The sequence below is a fragment of the Cyprinus carpio genome, unplaced genomic scaffold (assembly GCF_018340385.1).
Source record: "Cyprinus carpio isolate SPL01 unplaced genomic scaffold, ASM1834038v1 S000006646, whole genome shotgun sequence".
Lineage (NCBI taxonomy): Eukaryota > Metazoa > Chordata > Actinopteri > Cypriniformes > Cyprinidae > Cyprinus > Cyprinus carpio.
In genome coordinates this window covers 327,981-344,006 of record NW_024879272.1, presented here as the reverse complement: position 1 = coordinate 344,006, position 16,026 = coordinate 327,981, and the positions used below count along the sequence as shown (strand labels likewise).

The following is a 16,026-nucleotide window of genomic DNA, read 5'->3' as shown; positions in this document are numbered from 1 at the left end:
AGGGTAAATTGTACTTATTTTTTCTTCTGGGAAACATGTAAGTATTTATTTAACTTCTGAAGCGCAGTACTAAATACAAAAATATGATCGTTAAACAAAAATGAGAAGAATTTCCACACCATCGTCTCTTAATGCATGGTTTTATCTTCTGGAGCATCAGTGAGCGTTTGAACCTTCTGTAATAGTTGTGTTTGAGTCCCTCAGTTGTCCTCAGTGTGAAAAGATGGATCTCAGAATCACACAGTCACTGCTGGAAAGAGTTCAGAAAACTGAAGAATGTGCAGGAGCTGGAGGATTTTTCTGAAGAACAGCAGACAGTTTAACTGCTCAGGATTTAAAGTATATTTAAAAACTAACGTTAGGTTGGATTAATCATGATTAATTTCAGAAGAAAATGTGTGCTTAGTTATTTTAATATATATAGTACTATTTACTACTTCGTAATCCTCTTCATCCCATGTGAGACAAGACTGCAGCAGGTTAATGCAAACTCTGAATGCATCTCTAAGAAAACCTGCCGTGATGACACGACTTTAGTGTGACCTGCTGTTAAACGTTAAAACTCGGCTGAGGGTGTCATGAGACCCGAGAGAAGCTGTTGGATGTGCTATAACAGTGTGAGAAGTGTTAAAAGCGCAGGTAGCACATGGTGTTATGGAGATAACTCCTCATCAGATTGTGCTAACAGCATGTGACGCTCACGCGGTGTGATGTGAAGTCAGGCTTTGCTCAAACCAGCCAAATATAGCACTGATAGCACTTCCTGATGGGGAGCACATGATTTCAGGACATCAGTGTGAGTTTACATCAAGATATATTTATATTAAGCAAGAAGGTCTTGTTTTCTAAAAAATTTATAAAAAAGCTTAAAACAACCAACAAAGTTGCCAACGGGGTCAGAATAATTCACTTAATTCAGAGGAAAAACAAGTTGATGTTTCAGACAGATATTTGTTCTAGTTTTAATCATACATTTTGACCTTTTTTCCCTGAAAAATGTATCACCTTAAATGTCATGGAGTGTGAATGATGACTGGTTCACGAGAAGAGTGTCAGGTCAGCGCTGGACACAAAAATATGGATTCTGTGTGTGGGAAGTGCTATATGAGATTATCTAAATCTAGTTTTGTGCCTCAAATACAGACTCCCACACACAATAGATTGCATAAGCTTCTGTGTCGAGATCTCCTTAAAGTGAGAAGCGCAGTCTTCCTGAACCGTCAGCTCATGTGGCTGCGCTTACACCCCAGACTCAGTTTAACATTGATGAGCCATTGTTTAAACTCTGCTCGCCAACAAACATGGTTTTAGACCTAATTTTAAGATGGTGAGGTCTTTGGCTCTTAAGTGATTGGCGCTGGCCTTGTGTTTCTGTGCAGATTAGTGTCGGGATGAAGAGATGGCTGAATAGCAGCAGATAGGACTGTGTAGGTGGTTCTGCTTCGACTCTTCAAGCCAATCGCTGCGTACCGCTTATATTCCCATTATACCAGACGAGCCCATCCGTCCCGTGACAGCCGGGGTTTAAAGCACAGGTTCACTGATGTTCTGCCGTCCTGAAGACGATTTAAGAGCGAGCGTGGGCCGATCGTTGACAACGAGAGCTAATGGACCCTCGCTGATCTCAAACAACTCGACGGCACCCATGAAACCTCTATTCAGTGCAGTGCTGGTATTTTTAGGGTCACAAGATAGATTTGACAGAAAGTCAAGTAACATGAACACGATGTGTCCGCTCGATTCAGCTGTTCAGAAGTGTTGTCCTCACTCGACCCAGCGTTCTGTGAAGAACCTTCAACATCCATCGAATCACTAAAGCTGCTTCACACTTATACCGGCTCTTCAGATTATTTCAATGTCAACATTCTTTTTGTGCTCAAAATATAACCAGTCTTTTAAAAAACACTTGTAAATCTCATTATGCTGTACTATCACCAAATCTTGGATTAGATCTTTTTATCAACTTGTTTTCTTTCAGTTAGCACAGGTTTTGCAAGTCTATTTGGAGCTGATTGATCATAGGCCTCACCAAAAAAGTACAAAAGCTATCTAAATTTATGAGCAAAGTCAGGAAGTTTTAGTCCAATGCGATAACATTAACTGGCATTTACAGTAATATGAGGGTTAATATCATCATTAAAAGGAGCCAAAAATGGCGTTTCGATGGCGTCAGTGCAGAAAACCCCTTCTGTACGCTTTATTTTTAAGTGTGAAGCATCCTGCAGGGTTTGCACTGGCCAGGTGTGTTGAGTTTGATTGTGAAGAAATCGAGTTAGTCTTCCCACATCTGCAGCAGGAAAACAAGCGCTGCGGCGTCTGGAGAACTCAGACAATCATGAGCTGGAGATGAGGACGGCCTGGAGAGGCTTGCACCGGTGTAAATGTTGGCATTTCCAATGTGAGTCGTGACCCGGTGGGCGTTCGCCTCGGACGCAGCCGCTGCTATCGATCCTGCTTCAGAAGAGAGAGCCAGCAATTAGTTGGGATGTTTCTGAGAAGCACAGGGAGTGCGAGGGCTTGCGAGCGGGAATGATTGCTGGCTGGGGTCAGGCCCGGGTCTCCAGTGCACCGTCACATCGTGCCCCGTACCATAGCATTTATTTGGACACTTTGCCAGCCATTGATTCCTAGAGGACGTCTGTAGGGAGCTCTGCAGCTAAATGGCACGGCGGTGCTTCTACAGGACCCTCTCAACCGCTCAGAGACCATATCCCATTAAATCTTGTCTTTCTCAGTCTCTTCCCGTATCCCACCCCACACATGCAGCATCCGTGCCTCCTACGCCGCTCCCCTCACTCCTCACTCCTCCACCCTTCAGCAGCATCTTGGCATTGTTTCCGGCTTCCTGGGGGAACGCATCCCACGCAGCAGAGCTCCGAGTCGTTTATCTTCTCGCAGCACAAAGCGGCAGATCGCGGGAGAGCGAGGCTGTGTGTGTGTCGGTGTTTCTGCATGGGTCGCTGAGATCCGGGCCGCTTCTGTACTTCACACGAGTGTCAGATCCAGCGCTCGTCACCTGTGCGTCGGCCCTCACGTTTCGTCGTTCTGAGCCAGCTGTCTTATTAATTTCTCCCTACTGTTTTTGAAAGGAAAGCAGAACAGGCTGTTTTTTCATGCACAAAATGTTATAACTAAATAAATTAAATTATGCACATTTTCTCAAAAATACTGTATGAAGATGGTTGCATTACGGCAAGAAATTGTATTGAATTCTGAGCAACTGCTCGCATGCAGCTCTGATCAGGGAAATAATCTAATTGCAATTTTTCTGGCTAAAATTGCAATTTGTAGTTTTTTTTGCGATTTTTGTGTTTTTTTATATTAAAAAAAAAAAAAAAAAAACCTAAATAATAAGATAAACTCAAACCTTCCCTCATCATGTTATCAGAGCCGGTTACTGATTCCAAATTACATGACAGAAATTGTAGTTAGTAAAGTAATCCATTACGTTACACAGTTAGCTGATGTAATCAGACTGATTTAAATAGGATAATCTTATACTATATTGATATGAAAATACAAAGATTAAGAAAATGTATTCGATTCATTGTTATTAACAACACAAAGTGCATTAAACATTCACCGTTTCCCAGACTTGGGAACTGCAAGGGGTTTATAAGTTTAAAGAAAAACTAATAATTAATTAAATCATAAAAATGTTACATTAAAATAAGTAATTATAAAATCAATCAAAATAAAACATTAAATATTTTATTTGTTTATCTGCATGTCATGTGACCATAAACAACATCAGAGAACCATAATAAAACGTATTTTAAAGTCTTGGGGGTACTGTAAGTAAATATGTTAGCTGAAAGAAGATCAGTCATGAATTCGTGCAGTTTAATGTGTTTGAAAGACAAAAGCCGTCTTAAAGACAGAAATAGATGGTTAAGCTACAGAGTGATAACCAAAATAAACTCACTGAAACACTAAACACAAAACCTGACATGATTTTTGTAAATCCAGTCTTTTTGTGGTTTTCTGAGTGTATAAAAGTAGTAGGCTATTTTAGAAAGGGTCATTAAAAGATGGAAAAAGAGGAGAATCATTAAATAATGAATAATTTATTGCTATTGTGTAAATAGTATGTTATCATGTAATCCATAAAAAAGTATCTGATTACATAATCCAGATTGCATGTTATTAGTTTCTACCCAGCTCTGCATGTTATTTTACATTCTGATCATCTCTGTGGCTCTCCTGCCTCCTTCAAACTACACAAAGAGGAGCAGTGATGTGATGGAGCAGCTGTACTCGTATCCCATGCTGCACCACTGAGAGTCTGTTGACCTGAAGCTCTCTCTGGCTGGACGGCCGGACGGAGGTGTTCATCTCACCACACGTCCTCCTCCTCACGCAGAGCGCCGCTCACCTCTTTCAGGAGCGCTTCTTTCTACTTCTTCACACCGGCAGCTTGGAAAGCAAGCAGTGTGTGATTTCTCGTGCTTTCTTCCCTCCCTCCTCGCTGTCAGATCTAGTCAGCTTCTGATTGAGCTCAAGATGAGAACGCTTCTGCAAACGGCTGAACATTGAAGAGCGGTTCACTCTTGTTGTTGGAGTGTAACTGTGTGCACATGCGTGTCAAGAGCATGTTGAGAGGGTCATGACCCGTGAGTCTGTGGAGGTCAGTCGTATCTCGGCTCTGATAACCAGCGTTAGGATGCGGCTGACCTCCGTGATCTCTTCCAAACGTCCAGCCTGCTTCAGATATACACCTGTAAACATCAGAGCCACGGCCTTCATTTAGAAAGAGGACTTCGATAGCGCTCCAGGTTTTATTTCTTTAAGCTCCGATTCAAAGTACATTTATAAGTGCAAATGAAATGTTTTTTCTTAAACACTTCATTTAATACACTACACACACACACACACACACACACACGTATATGGATAATAAAATAATATTTAAAAATAACTTTAAAAAAAAAATCTTAATTATTTTTCAGTTATGTTTTATGTTCTGTTCTTCTTAGGCCATGTCCGCACGTACACGGGTAGACTCTGAGCAGAGTTAACCCACGAAGAGCTGTGGGACCAGACAACATTCTGGGCAAAGTGCTCAGAGGAGTTAGCAGCTGGCTGATGTCTTCACTGACATCTTTAACACATTCATGCACAGCACCATCGTCCCGGCGTGTCTCAAGGCTACCGCCATCGTCCCTGTGCCGAAGAAGTCCACAGTGTCCAGCCTCAATGACTACTGACCCGTTGCACTCACACCTACCATCATGAAGTGCTTTGAGAGGCTTGTCACGAAGCACATCAAGAACCTGCTGCCCCCCACACTGGACCCACTACAGTTTGCGTACCGCCCAAGACGCTCAACAGATGATGCCATCACAACCTCCCTACATCTAGCTCTCACTCACCTGGATAAAAGACACATATGTCAGAATGCTAGTTCATAGAATTCAGCTCAGCATTCAATACATCATTCCTCAGACCCTGACAGCTGAGCCTGCTGGGACTGAACCACTCCCTCTGTTACTGGATCCTGGACTTCCTGTCAGAGAGACCTCAGACAGTCCGGATCGGAAACAGCTTCTCCAGCACCACCACTGAGCACTGGAGCGCCCCAAGGCTGCGTGCTTGCTGCTGTTCACTTTGCTGCTGCAATGCACAGCTCAAACGGCCGTTTGCTGATGTCGGCCGTGGTGGGTCTTATAAGCAAAGGCGACGAATCAGCGTACAGAGAGCGGATTGGTGTAAAGTCAACAACCTGTCCCTGAACGTGGACAAAACTAAAGAGATGGTTTGTTGACTTTAGGAGATCACATACCAATCACTCTCCACTGAACATCGACGGCTCCTCTTTGGAGATCGCAAAGAGCACCAAATTCATTGTTGTTCATCTGACTTGAGAACTTCACCTGGTCTCTCAACACCAGCTCCATAGCAAAGAAAGCTCAGCAGCCTCTTTACTTTTTATGCAGACTGAAGAAAGCACATCTCCCCTCCCCTCCCACCGACCACATTTTACAGAGGGACTGAGCACCTGCATCACTACCTGGTTTGGGAATTGCACCATCACAGATCGCAAGACCCTGCAGCGGATCGTGAGGACAGCTGAAAAGATCATCAGAGTCTCTCTCTCCTCTATCACAGACGTTTACACCACTTGCTGCGTTCGGAAAGCCATCACTATTACTAGCGACCCCACACACCCCTCACACCAGCTCTTCACCCTTCTGCCATCCAGAAGAAAGTACTGAAGCATTTGGGCCCTCACGGTCAGATAGTGTGACAGTTTCTTCCCTCGAGTCATCAGACTCCTCAACTCCATGAGAACTGACCTGACAACTACACTCACACATGTACACCCCTACTATAAATACTTGAATTACAAACACTTGGAACCCAACTGCATACTTTGCATGTCCGGACATTTGCATGAATCTACCTCAATATTGTGCCTTGTCTATTAATATTGTGACCTGTTCTATGTATAAAAATATGTATATGTTTATATATGTATATATACATATATTGTAATGTCCCATTCATGTTTCATTCAGACATGCAGACGCACTTTATGTAGTCTGTACTTTGCTTTATGTTCAACTTTTTTACTTTTACTTCTTCTTCTTCTTCTTCCAGTTTTAGTATTATGTTAGATTATTTAAGATAATTTAATTATGTATAGTCCTTTGCAAAGTACAATGTGAGTTTTGTAGTTAATGTTGTCTTGTGTAGCACCATGGTCCTGGAGAAACGCTGTTTCGTAGCTGTATAGAGCTGAAATGATAATAAAGCCTCTCTGACTTTGACTGACTTTTTTTTATAAATTGAGTTTTTCCTTCCGTTTTTAAAAAAATTTCCGTCCACATGAAAGTGCAAACGCATGCTATGATGCACTGTAAAGAGCAGGCCAAGCCAACAGGTGGGGATATAATATATATGTAACATATAATCTCCACCTTAAAGCCACGTTGGCCAATCAGAAGCCTGAAAAAGTTTCCAGTAGAAGGAGATAACAGCACATGCTCAAATGTCACGAGCCAAAATCTCCAGTTTCGCTGTCTACATGATAACACTGCAAACAGAGTTTCTGAAAATCTTCTCCCTGGCAGGAGTTTTCAAAACAGTTTGAGTGACCTGGTTTTCATTCCTGCTGTTCTGTTTCCCAGTGATTGATTGTGTTGGTCAGTTCAGCTGTGTCCTCATTAGCTGACCCTCCTCACCTGTCTGTCCCTCATTAGCACAACTTTAGTTCTGGCCCGCTCAGTTGTCCCTCGTCCAGTGTTGTGAATGCTGCTCCTGTGATTCACCCTGTGTTGATTTATTAAAAGACATGTTTTTCCTTCATCTTCATGAGAGAGTTTATCTTGGACACACATACTGTGACACATATATATTAATAAATTGGAGATTGATGCAAAAGCAAATCATATAAAGACAGTAATGCTTGTTTTTTTTCTATTTCAGTATATATTTTTTGAATGTTTAATATATTATCAATATTTATATATTGTGAAGTGGAGATGGAGCAACAGCAAACACATGAAAGCCGGTCTGATGGTTTGCATGTTTATGTTTTTTTTCGAGTTGCTCATGAAAGCAGGAGGTTTGTTCTTCAAAGAGCGTGAGGAAGATGAAAAGATCCACATGAAAGGATGAAGGTCCATCTGAAAGACCTCTGCTGGCGCTGTGTGAAGGACGCATGGAGGACCGGTGTGTGAAGTGACCGGGGCTGAAGAGAGACGTCCAGATGACAGCAGCTGCTCTTCGGGAATCTCAGCAGGTAATTAACCGTCAGTGAAGAGCTGCGTGTACAGTATTTATAGACATGTTTAATGCTTGACACTACTGTGTTTCCCAGGTGGACAGGCGTCACACTAAAAGCCTGTTCACAACAACAGGAGTAAAATGAAAATTTCAAATAAGTTAAATACCACAGCGAGTCTAAATACATCAAATAATGTGATCTGTAGAAGTTTATTAATTTAAGGTAAAATACCTTAGGTGAACAGAGTTCCAAGTTTTCTGGAACGTTATATTTAAATATGCAAATAAGGCATCATTTGGAAAAGGCATATGTTTGTAAATGTAAACTGATATTTCCTACTGACACACTACAAAAGATAGAAATAACTGACTTAAAACCATTTTTAGCTGCTGATAATACTAGTGTTCGACTCATTTTGGCCGCTACTGTAAATCCATAACCTTACTGAATATCATCTTTTATGTATTTCTAGTCAATCTCTGTGTTGTTGCTTACAATTGTTCACGCTAACATGCGTGTTTTCTATTTCCGTCCCATCGCTGCGTTCCTGCTCCTCCTTCACCCATTACCAACCGCTTTGATGGCCCAAAGTTCTGCTGCGCATCGAGCTGCACGTCTCTACATCCTCCTCCACGGATTTCACTACTCCATCCACCCACCATCCATCCATTTTTGACTGGGCCCAGGAGGATTATGCCATTCTTCACAGGACGAGATCTCAGAGCGTGGGCAGGAGAGTCAGCAGCGAGCCCCTAATGACACAGCGACACCCACACACGTCCAAAACCAATTTTACCCTCACTAAAAGAACAGCCCTCGCACGTTTCCATGCATACAAATGGCTGATCGATGGCGGTCAGCGACTCTCGGCCCTCTGAGATATAGTGAGCTCCAGATCGATGCCAATGACAGGTGTTAGAACCACAGACCCCTCCAACAACAATCCCTGGAAATGTTGGTTTCCACTCGTCTCTCGTAATCTCATTAGGGACATGAATGGCTCCCTTTTGAAAGGCGCTGATGCCGGAGAAGAGGAGGGCGGCATGGAGAATGAGTATTGGATTTGAGTAATCCGGGACAGAGGGCAGCGTTCCATCTCTTGTGCTGGAGCTGCAGATAAGGCGTCGTCTATTGAGGGCTCGTCAGCGCTCACACTCAGAAGGTGTCTTGCAGAGTAAGGTGACCTGCTTTTGTACAGTCGTGCGTTTGTGAAAGAGTCACCCATCAGATAACATGATCACGAACGGTTCAAAAGAAAGCTGGAAGGTGCATCTTTGTACCTTATTCACATCTAGATGTACATATTAGACTACATATTAGCAGCTAAAGTGTACATATTAGTATCTTTTGAAGGGGTTTCAGCTCAGGTTCACATGAAGCGCAGTTGATATAAACCTTATTTGACACAAACTGAAATCAAAGAATGAAAAACTGGTGTGACATCTTTTCATTTAAAAACCGGCCAAAAACAAAGTTCATTTTCAAGTTTGAAACGCTCTGGCTGGTAAACACCCCTGAACTACCATTGGTCCGTGCTGCTGATGTAATAAGTGGGCGTGGCTCTGGGGCTCCGCCTTCTTTGATGTGGAAGCTTTCTCCGGTTCATGTCTTCTGTTCAGCTCATTATGGAAGCCACAGAATAAAAGAAATAAAAAAGTAGCAGAAACATACTTGTGAGACACAAACTGAGAACTGCTGGATATAAACTATCCTGAGAAAAAAGTCTGAATTGTGAGGGGTTTTTTATCTTGTGGCAGAAACAAGCTTCCATAGTCCATCGAGTTCAGATACCTGTAAAAACATAACCTTTTTCTGAAGCTTTGAATCAACTTAATTTTTTGCTTTGCTAAATGAATTAATTTTTTTCAATGCACTTGAAAGCGCTTGTTTTGTTTGTTTTATTGAGGTCTTGGTTAATTAATGCCTCAATGCATATCATTGAAATTTTATAACATTTCAAAAGATATTACTTAATGAAGCCTTTATTACTGAAATCACGTGACTTTGGCAGTTTGATACACTCTCTGAATCACAGGTTTGAAACAAATGATTCGAAGCTTCACCAAGAGGCATCTCTAAAACACACATCACTAGAGGTCAGTTCAAAACACAAACACACTGCAGAGCTGCTTTACAGTAGAAACTCAAGGTGTAATTCTAAATAAAAGCTACACTGACACTATTTATCATGTTTATTAATGTAAAGTGCTATATAAATAAACATAACATGACTACAGCAACCATCCAAATTGCTATGATGCTTTCTTAACTGCTGTTTTCTCTCCACTCTCATATTGTTGTGTGCTTATTTTGAGAGGAAAGCGCACAGCACATATTGACATATTCATCGAGATGTTTGCTAACAGTAAACGGCTCATTTCCTGCTTCTTTTTACCTCTAAGGGAAGAGTGATAAGAAGTTCGCCCTGAGCACATCGGGCCTTCGGTATCTGGTGGTAATTGTGCTGCGGATCCGTCTCAGAAAGTTTCACACAGAGTTGAGCAGCTCCTTTCTGCTGGAGATGTGCGGCGCTGAGGGAGGAGGACAGCGTGAATAGACAAAAAGGCAGGTGCTGCGACACAGCGATTTCTCTGGCAGCAGGTTTTTTGGGATGGAGGGATGGATCCTGTCAGCATCTCACGTTGATAAGAGCCGGCGGGCGCGTGAGAGACATGTGGCATCAGCAGAACCGGAACGCTGTGCTATTCATTAACGCACATCACGCCATTGTGTCTTCCTATATGTCCGTCTCCTGGTCATTAAGTCAACCCTCGATGTCAGAAATGTCCAATATCTGCGGTCGGGTTTGTAACACGAGCTCCGGGTCTGAATCACTGGAACATAATGAAAGTTTTCTGCTGTGTGTTTGCTGGAAAGCCATATATACATCCATAATGAATGTCTCTGAGCATCACGGTGGAGAATGAACCGCATTATTTTGCTTCGTTACTGGTGCGTCCGACAGACTGACGATTAGCTGAGACTTCATCTGCTCAGCCAATCCACACTGAGCATTGATTCTAGTATTAGACATCATATGTGATGCATTAAAAATGGAGCAGAATTGGAACAATTACCTGGATGTAGTTGATATTCAGCAAAATAGTTTCAGCAAAACTTTTCACGCAGCAGTAGTACTAGAACAATCCTGAACACTGTTAAACTACAGCACGTCTTAAATAGAGTTTGAGCTCTAGACATGAACGACTCCTCAGATCACGCATGTGCTTTCACTCACGGTTCAGATGTTCATGTTCACGGTTCGCTCATGTTCAGATCTAGTGTTCTCTTGTCACCGTGCTTGATTGAAGTGCTTCCAGATCGGTTTCTGCAAGTGTTTCATAATCTATGCTGCCTGGCCAAAAAATTGCACACCTTTTTCTTTTTGGTTTAAAAGACAATTAATAGTCTGTATATTATTGACTGAGCTGCGCTGACAGATGAGAACAAAACTGAATCTGAATTGATCTGAATAATGACTCTTTTTCTTCTGCAGAGCTGCTTTACAGCTGAAATTAAATTAATTTCCTAACTGATGAATTTTGCAACATTACACTGTTATTTTCCTGTTTATTACCATGAAGCTGCTTTGAATCAATCAGTACTGAATAAAGCGCTGTAGAAATAAATGTGACTGACACCAGTTGGACCCTGTTTAGATTTGATTTCGGTCTGCGTACATCATGGCATTACAACCTATCAAAATCTATCAGAAAAAGGCATTTTTGTACAAATATCTGAACATTCTTAAATCAAGACACTAGAAACAGTGGCTTTGATATTAAGTCCTGTTTTCTGGAGGTTTGGGGGGTGGATGATTAAAAAATAATATTTTCCACTGGTGTCAGAAAAATAAAATTTGATTTAAGTGAAAACAAGATTATTTTTCTGACCCATTGGCAGGTATTTATTATTGCTTAAGTCATAAACTTACTTCATTTTCAAGACTTTAAAGGCTTGAAGACTTAACATTTTATGCCATTTTGCTTCTCCATTAAATGTATCCTGATTTAATAGTGTTTAGATATTTGAACAGGAAAACAAGACAAAAATGCCATTCAAACACGTGAGATGCCAGAAACGTATTAATCACTGCATTAATGATCCGATCCTAGACTCTGCAGTATTTGCTGATATAAATGCAAGCAGTGTCTTTATTTGCTCAGGCAGTGCTGCCATCATGCCTGCTGTAATTAAAGAATTTTCTTGCTTTATTATTTGAACAAACAGTTCTGTACTCCAGAATGAAACAGAGCTGAGTGTCCTGTCAGAGACGAGGGCGCGTGTGTTAATTACTGCAGATGCATTATACAGACCAGACATCTGAATCTGCTCAGGTTTCTGTCATTTTCCCTCATCCTCAGCTCAGTGTTTCCTGTTTCTTCCAGACATGACAGGAGTTGTTGAAGAGCGACCTTTGACCTCTAATCACCAGAGATCTCTATATCACAGCAGTGATCCCTGCAGTCGAAGCAGATGTGAATGTGTACGGTAAGGCTGACGGCCATTAAGAGCTGAGGCTGTGTTGCCCATTAAGAGCACTAGGTAGGCGTTGGGTGAGATAATATGCAGGACCTGTGCACTGTAGAAAAAAATAAAAATAAATCCTTAACCACAGACAGAAATTAATATTTGCATTAAGAAGTGATATTTAACCCCTTGGATTGTTTTCAATGTGCATTTTTTACCTTTATAAGGACAAATTTACTAACCGTTGTTAAAAAAAAAAATGTATCAACTTTCATGTAAATTCTTAATTCTACTTAAATGCAATTGAAATAATAAGACATTATAGGACTGATACCAGTCAAATTAAATTGATATCAACAAAATCCATCTTTGCACTGCAGAAGTGGCACAGAAGCTGCATCTGAAGTGCTGTTTAAATGGTTCATGTTTGATTTGATTGATTTGAACAGAATCCATCTTTGCACTGCTTACACAGCAGTTACAATTGCATTTATAATGCTATGAGATTGAAACTAAGAAATCAAACTCTAAATGTGAAACTAGAACTGATTCTGATTTGCTGATTCAACTAATTCGTTGAAATTGACTATTTCATACAGGAATTAATCAAGTGACTGATTTCAAGTGAAGTCAAGTCACCTTTATTTATATAGCGCTTTTAACAATACAGATTCTGTCAAAGCAGCTTTACAGTATTAAATACGAAAATAGTGTGTAATAATGCAGAAGGAGAACAGTAAACACATAATTTTTAGTTAAAGGTAGTTAATTGTTGAATTCAGTGATGACATCATCCAGCTCAGTTCAGTTTAAATAGTATCTGTGCAATGAAGTCAACGATATCACTGGATATTAAGTGAAATTTCACCGCTGTGTAAAAAGATATGGTAAATGGTAGTATGCTAATATGCAGGTTTGAGTGTATGAATAGTTTATTAAAACACTGACTCATTCAGTTTGTTCAAAACTGCTGAATGATTCAGGAATGAAGCACCACTGTAATGATCAGGGATGCAGTGATTGGAGAAATAGAGCAAAACAGTCCATACTCTACATATTCTGTCTAATGTGTGTCACATAATATTAACTTGAACATACAGTAACATTAACATTTATTTATTTATTTATTGGTTGATTGATTCATTTATTATACACCATTGTATAAAGTATAAAATAGCAATCTTAAAAGAAGGACAAATGAGCGTCCGGCTCAAGTCTGCTGCGGTAGATTAGGGTTAGGAACGAATGAGATCCACCACAAATCTGTCCGTACGCACCATTGATATGTGATGTCCTTCTTATGCTGATAATGTTCAGCTTTTTTAAGTGTTCTGTCCTTCTTATACTGCTAAGTGGCCTAAAATTCTGTCAGTAAGGATAATTGATAAATGATTGATATGCTGTTAAATTCATTATTTATAATATAATTGATGTAAATAGATAGGGTTGGAGTATATAGGTTTCAAACTACCAGGGGTAGAATGGGTAGGTTTTAGGTGTAGTATGGTTCCCGTGGGTAGGTTTAGGTGTTAGGGTTAGGGACAGTTAGGGTTAGGGACAGTTCGGGTCTGTCCTGAAACCGGTGTCTGCAGGGTTTGTGGGTGTTAATTGGCCGTTTTTCGCTGTAAGTGTCTCATCTTCTGATGGATTCGGCTGTCTTTCACTGGATTGTGTCTGTGTTTCATTCGTGCACTGACATCAATTACAGCTGTCAAATGGCTTTTTGGATTTATATGATAAAGTTTATAAAAATAAATTTAATTCTTCTTACTGGATCCTTTTTATATGTAGTTTATTCTTGTGATGAAAATTGTTGAGCTGTTTCATATTTTTAAGGAAAATGTGATACATTACCATTCCAAAGTTTGTAAGTAATTTTTACAAAATAACTGGCTGGAGTCATGATGCTGAAAATTCAGCTTTGACCACAGATTTTAACAGACATTCACGTAGATAACAGCTATTTGAAATTGTAATAATAGTTCACAATTTTTTATGTGTTTGTGATCAAATAAGCAGAGACTTCTTTCAGAAATATTACAAATCTGAAATATTCAAAACTTTTGAGTGACAGTGTATCTAAATAAACAGATTCTAAATCAGTAGAAAACATCCATCTATAAGAGTAAGACCCTTGGTTTCTTTACATTTATTTTATTTTTGCGTATCAGGTGAATGTACCATTTTAACTGATAGAGATGCATCTTCCGACGATACGCCACAAATGGGCAACAATGACTCAGATGCATGTCTGTTCCTCACACAAAACACCTAAAGATGGACACAAAACACCTTCTTAAGACACTGTAGAGAAACAGACATCTGCAGTCAGACTGACCAGACATTCGCTGGGCTCTCCGAGTTTGATTCTGACCTCTTCAGCCTGCCGTCACTGGCGTTTGCATCAGCAGCTTCTATATTAAGCAGTGTGTTGTGTATTAGTGTGTATGACGGAGCGTGTTGGTGCCCACGCTTCGATTGAGACACAGATGGCGCAGTATTTTAGTGGCTGTTGCGTTCGCTGTGTAGGTGTTGATATTGTACTACATGCACAGAATAACCCCTCCGCAGTCTTGGGTTATGTAAAGTTTAACTGCATCTCGGCATCCAAAAGTTTCAGCATCCGATCCAACGAGAGCAGATCATCAAACCAAACAATCCTGGAGATGAGCTGGAGATTACTGACGTTACTCTACAAATACACCAGATAGAGTCAGAAAAAACCTCCTGCACACACACACACACACACACACACACACATAAACAGATGAAAGCATAGACTCATCAGTCTGTCATAAAAAATATTATGCTAAATATTTCCAAATGTTTACATACATTTAGGGAAGCTACACACTACCATTTAAAAGTTTGGAATAATTACATTTTTTATTTGTTTTTGAAAGAAGTCTCTTCTGCTCCAAGTCTCTTCTTGGTATTTATTTGACCAAAAATACAGTAACAAATTTGAAATATTATTAGAATTTAAAACAACTGTTTTCTGTGTGAATCTCTGTTAAAGTGTAATTTATTTCTGTGATGCGCAGCTGTATTTTCAGCATCATTACTGCAGTCTTCAGTGTCACATGATCTTCAGAAATCATTCTAATATGATGATTTGCTGCTCAAGAAACATTTCTGATTATTATCAGTGTTGAAAACAGTTGTTGTATGAACAATATTTTTGTGGAAATTGTTACATTTTATTTTTCAGGATTCACAGATGAATAGAAAGCTCAAAAGAAAGGCATTTATTTGAAATAGAAAGCTTTTGTAACATTATAAATGTCTTTACTGTTACTTTTGATCAATTTAATGTGTTCTTGATGTATAAAAGTATTAATTTCTTTTTAAAATGTAATTTACCCAAAACTTTTGAATGGTAATGTATAACGATTTCCACGAAAAAATTGTTCAGCACAACTGTTCTCAACATTGGTGATAATCAGAAATGTTTCTTGAGCAGCAAATCAGCATATTAGAATGATAATAAATGACACTGAAACATTTTAAATGGTAATATATTTTTTTATTTTTTTTTTTAAATCAAATAAATGCCTTGATGAGCAGAAGAGACTTCTTTCAAAAACATTAAAAATGCTAAAAAGTGATTCCAAATATTTGATCCCTGGTGTGGATGTACTGGACGTTATGCAGAAGAATATGATTGATTATTCATATTGTGGCTGCTGCTCCTTTAAACGAGCTCTATATGTGGCTGTTGTTGTGGGTCAGATGAGTCCCAGTCACTCGTATCACTGCAGAAACAGATCTTCTGTGGCTCTTTGGGCCATTTTCTGTGTAATGACGCTTTGGCTGTTCTGTGTGTC

At 40.0% G+C, this 16,026-nt stretch overlaps 1 long non-coding RNA gene across 1 annotated transcript; it reads left to right on the top strand.

Moving 5' to 3' along the window:
* Window positions 1-5,721: 5,721 nt before the first annotated feature.
* LOC122144347 lies at window positions 5,722-9,972 on the top strand. The gene is made up of 2 exons (XR_006159667.1): window positions 5,722-7,744; window positions 8,321-9,972. It is a non-coding gene; the product is annotated as an uncharacterized LOC122144347 (long non-coding RNA).
* The last annotated feature ends 6,054 nt before the right edge of the window (window positions 9,973-16,026 follow it).